This window comes from Ricinus communis, chromosome 10 (genome assembly GCF_019578655.1).
Source record: "Ricinus communis isolate WT05 ecotype wild-type chromosome 10, ASM1957865v1, whole genome shotgun sequence".
Taxonomy (NCBI): domain Eukaryota; kingdom Viridiplantae; phylum Streptophyta; class Magnoliopsida; order Malpighiales; family Euphorbiaceae; genus Ricinus; species Ricinus communis.
In genome coordinates, this window is record NC_063265.1 from 22,575,730 (window position 1) to 22,581,729 (window position 6,000).

Genomic DNA, 6,000 nt, shown 5'->3' on the forward strand with positions numbered 1-6,000 from the left:
TTTTTAAATCGAGTGAAGCTAATGATGAATTAATGATATTTAAATATAATTATTTATTTTTAATTATGAATCAAATTTTTAGTTTACTCTTGGTTATTTTATATGTGAAAAATTATGATTGGACGTTGAAGAATGGGATGGATTAACGATTACAAAATCTTAATAAGTAAAAGATAAACTATTTAAATAAATAACTAATTAAGTATTAATTGATAAGAGAAACTATATAATAATAATATCAAAGCACAAATGGGTTTTGTTATATATATACATGCACAAAACTCAATCTCGGAAGGGGCTAAATCCTATAGGGAGAGAATATACAAAACTACATAAAACTTTCTATTTCCTTTTTTTTAAAAATCATTTTCTCGTCTAACAAAAATGGAGTACAAAAACTTTTTTTTTTAAATAAAATAAAATGAAAAACTAAAACAAACTAGTGGATCTGAAGGATATATCTTCATTTCTAAGAAGCAACAACTACATGAGGCATAAACATGAAATAGTATGAAGAAGTACAATAATAAATAAATAAATAAAATAAAAATTTAATTATTAATTAAATATTAAATTTTATATTTTTTAATAATTTTATTCAACTATTTTAAAATCTTGAAATAAATCAATTTATTTTCAAAAAAAAATTATTGTAATAATTTTTAAGATTCAACAGTGAGAAGTTAATTCTGCTTATTAACATAAAAATTAGTAAGTTAATAAAAGATTTGTTGTATTTAGATGTGAAATATATAAAAGAATGTACATGCATGATATTTTTAATGGTCATATTATTAAGTTGAGGATAAATTATTTTTACTAATTTAAAATTATTATTGTTTCAGTGAGCATAATCAATTTTTTACATCATCTTTTTTACTATAAAACTTCAAAAGTTCTTATCGAAAAATATTTTTAAAAATAAATTAAAAGAACGAGTATTTATTTTAAAATTTTAAAATAATAAGATAACATTATTAAAAAATATAAAATTTAGAATTTAATTTGTAATGACGTCTGAAATAAAATAAACCAAAATTTAGTGCTTTAACCGAAAGATTATTGTTATATTATTCATGGGTTATATAGTGCAAATATTATTTTTTTTGAACTGATATACTGCAAGTATAGTAGGCACATAGATTTGCTCCATTCTTTATTGAGAAGAAATTTTTTTTTTTTTTATAAAGTTTACTAGGTGTGACATTACTAATCGAAGAGTACTCCTTATCACTTGCCCTAAAAAGTAAAATTTATTAATTAAATAATAAATAATAATAAATAATAATAAAAATTAATTAAATATTATTAATTATTAAAATATTATAAAAATAAATAACATTCATTAGTTAAATAGATAGTAATCTATTATACTAGTATTTTCCTATTTTTTCAATATTATACTATTTTCTCATTTTCAATTCATTAAATCATATTCTTTATCTATTTTAAATAATTAATTAGAAATATAATTTATTAATAAAAAATATAATAGAAAAAACATAAAAATTATGAGTTTAAATTTTATGTCAGAAATGAATGTATATGACAAAATAAAAATATTATATATATATATATATCATCCATTTTATAGTGTGCAATAATAACTAATAGAATTCTAATAGATTTCATTTGGGCCAAAGAAGGTTTCCTTATAGTAATTTCTTCCCTTTAATGATACTTTTTGCCCACTAGGTTAGCTTTGAGGATTTTAACCTTTTCATCTTAACAAAGTTTTTTTTTTTTATATATCTATTTATTTTTTAAAAGTATTATACAAGGTTTACATCTCCTAAACTTGATTTAGATATATTGAATTCATTTCAGAATTCATGGCTTCTAGCTATTTTAAAGAATATATATATGATGTAGCTTTCTCACAGCTACTTACGTCATTTAAATGACAATATTCTACATGAATAAATAACTTTTTACACATTCTTATACAAAAGATCTAGTCTTTGTAGTGATCGAGATACTCTAATAGACCTATGTGGTTCTTATGTGATGATAGGAATAGATATTGGACCATCATTAAGAAAGTGCGTCTTAGCTTATTTAATTTATTGTTCACATGAGATTTTATTAAATTTTACTCTTTTGCTCATGCCTCTATCTTGAACAAACTCTTTTCTAGAAATATAGCTTCTCTACTAATGGTAACTCTCTTTTCATCAAGTAAATATAAGTGATATCCAACGGTTTTCATTGGATATCTAACAAACCTTCCTTTAATAAATTTTTCTTCTAGTTTGTCTCGTTTAAGCTTCTTGACATAAGTCGAACGATGCTAAATCTTAATATGCTTAAATTCTTACGAATCCTCATCTCATATAGAGTAGTAAGGACAACTTTAGAAGGAACTCTATTAAGAATGTAACAAGTTGTTTCCATAGTATAACTGCAAAATAAAATGTGGAGGTTAGTATAGCCAATCATAGACCACAATATATCCAAAATAGTTTCCTCCTTCCGGAAACACCATTTATCTATAGTGTCCCTAGAGGTTTCAATTAGAAATTATTATTTGTTCTTTAAGAAATTGACTAAAATCAGTACTTAAGTATTCCCCTCGTTAATTTGGTCTAAGAATTTTAATAATTTTTCTTATTTATTTTTCTATTTTTGCCTTGAATTTCTTGAACTTCTCAAAAGAATCATGATCGTACTTTATCAAGAATACATAACCATACAACGATTAATTATCAATAAAGATTATAAAGTAATGATATCCTCCTTTAGCCATTATACTAAATGGCTCATATGCATAATTATATATGAGATCTAAAATATCTTTAACCTTTATCAATTTTTCCAAGGAAAAGAATCCCTATTCATTTTACATTCAATACAAGATTCATAAGTTGTACTTTGGGCTTGAATCCATTAGATTCAATATGCCCAAAGTAGTTAAATTGTTCAAACTATCTTGTGCAATATTCTAATTCTAAATTCCACAAGTATTTCAAATTAGATTTAAATTGAGTAATAGTATTCGTAAAAAAAAATTTCTTTAGTAAGTTTTCTATCATTCAATAGCAAATAATGTAAACTGATAACCGAGCACCACATAGTAAGCTATTATAGCCGAGAAACGTGGGGGTGACTAAGTCCAAATCTAAGTACAACTAGAAGTCTTGAAGACCTTATCATAGTTGGACTCTAGTTTAATAATTTGACCCGACCTAGGAATCTGCCATATTATCAATAAAACTTGTCCTAATAGGACTAGGAGGCCTTTAGTCCTTATATAAAGGGCTGGGACATAGTATGTCAGGTAGATTCATTCTTCCTCAATCAATACACACTTTACAACCTTAAATGTTTACTGACTTAGCCATCGGATTGAGTGTCCAAACAACCTTATATTATACTTCTTAACCATTGTTGCAGGTACTGCGGAGCTCGGGTCTATCATCCAGATCATCATTGATAGCTAAGCTTTTAGATCAAGTTATCAATTAGCATCGTCTATGAAAATAATCTAAGCAAAAAAAACTTTGTTTTCCTACCAAATCAAGTTAAGTTAAATGGTATCCAACTAGAATTAGAATGAGGATCTTCTTCCTTCAAGAACTAGACTTATTGATCCACCTCAAATTGATCCTCCTAGGATTGATCCTCCTCGGGCTGATCCTCCTTAGATTAATCCTCCATGAACATCATCCCAGCCTTGGAGAAGAAATCGGTTTCCCTATGATTTTACTCTAGAACAAATCTTTATTGGAAATTACACTTGGAGAGATCCACCCCCTATAGAGGATTTTGCAGTTGTATTACAGAGAGAGATGAGACAAAGACCTTCAACACCTTTATCTCAATTTCCTGTTCTATTCTAGACCATTAGTACCACATAGTCAATCTTTGGGACTTTTCTGAAGTCCTTGGCAACCAAATCTAGAGGACATTGTCACCATGTATAATCGACAAGTAAAAGAGATGAAAAAGCACTGCGAGAGTATACTGGCTCAAACACTTGCAAGGCAAGGCAGGTCACGCCTATCAGTACCGGTCGAGCTCTTAATGTGACTAATCAGACCATTGAGATTGGTTTTCCACTAGCAATACAAATATTAAGACAAACAAATACTCGAACAAAGGATAACCGATCTCGAAAAAGGAATCACTAAACTAGAGATACTGAAAAGGAAAGCCTTAGTTCTTAAATTCATGATTCAGCATGGATTAAAGACATCATCAATAGAAGGATAACAAACCCTTTGAAGAAGTACTGAACTAGGAGAATAATGAGAGAAGAATTCCTCTACAAAGGAAATCCCTTCTGTTTGAGCATCCTAACAAAGCCCTTTACTGAAAAGCTAAGGTTGCTGCCTTTAGATTCCTTTGGTTATCAATATCGGTTTATATAATGTATCATATCCAATCAGGTGTAGGATATTTTCAACAAATCTAAAAGAAAGTGCTCAAAAGTGATATCAGAGCTTACAAAATGGCTCAACATATAACTTTCCAACACTTGATGAACTCTTTAAAACTTGGTTAATCATTAGCATCCCTTCTAAAAAGAGATATAGTAATATGAAGAAATGTATCCAAAGAAGAGACGAAAACTTAAAAGATTTTGCTGAAAGATTCAATGAAAAAACTATTTAGGTGGAAAAACTCAATCAAGATACGAAAATAGATGCGATGACAACACCTGCATGAACGAATTTAAAGACTCACAAATAATAGATCCACTAGAGTAATATGTTGAGCTAATGGAATGCGCTTATAGCTCCATCAAATTAGATGAGGATTACCGAGTTGGGAGAAGAACTGATCATGATGATCGATCTAGAGGAAGATCTGATCAACCTAAGAAATAGTATAGGATGATAGAAGAAAGCATGATTCTAGGATTAATGACAAAGACTCCGTTAATATATCAAGGACCAACATTTTAATGTGGGTATAGAAGAACAAGGGTGATATCGAATATCCTAACCCAACAAGAGAGCAAACTATAGAGACTAGGGACAAAATAAGTTTTGCAAGTTCTATAATAGCTATAGGCATGACATGGAAGATTGCGTTCATTTGAAAAGAGAAATTGATAGGTTGATTGAAAGAAGGTACTTTAAAAGGTTCATTGACTGAAAAGATGATTGGTCAAGTAGAGATAGAAATTTTAGAAGCTCTAAAGGAACAAGGGACAGAGATCGACAGTAATCACCAGAAAAGAGAGATTTTGAGAAAGGTGATGCTTATATGATCTTTGAATGAACTATGCTCGTAGCTAAAAACTCCAAGAGAAAAGGGAGATTGAGCTGTGATGGTTGAGCATAAGAAACTTCCTAACATAATTTTCTTAACAAAAGATAGGGAGGGGATTGAAATGACCAAGATGTCTTAGTAATCTCAGGATTCATTGAGAATTAATGGGTAAGAAGACTATTTATTGATCATGGAAGCGCAATCAATATCATAATTCTGGAGTGCTATAAAGCCATTGGTGGAAGCATAATGAGTTAGAAGCCCTACACGACTCCAGCTCTCGACTTAAGTAGCCAGCCTGTGTAACCCTTAGGGACAATCAAGCTAACGGTAGGACTCGGAGAGGAGATTGGAAAAGTAGACAAGGTCGACCAAGAAGTGGCAAACTTTCTTCATGGTCATAGACATCCCATTTACATACAATGTAGTCTTTGGACGACATATGCTTATGGAGACCAAAACGACCACAAACATTAATTATATGAAGGTGAAAATACCGACCTTTAGAAGGGTCATAATAATGCATGGAAACTAGAAGATGGCGAGAGAATGTTATCTCGCTACACTTAAAGGGACATGCAAAGGAGATCTGGAGAAGACAGTGCATGTTGATACCAAGTTGTTCGATTAAGTAAATTAAAGCATAGAGCAAGTGCTATATGAGAAAAAGCATATGTTTGCTAGCACATCGTAAAAGATAGTAGGTGTGGACCCTGCCATAATTTCACACTAGCTAAACATTGATATGAGCATTAAGCCAACAAAGTAGAAGAAGAGGATCTT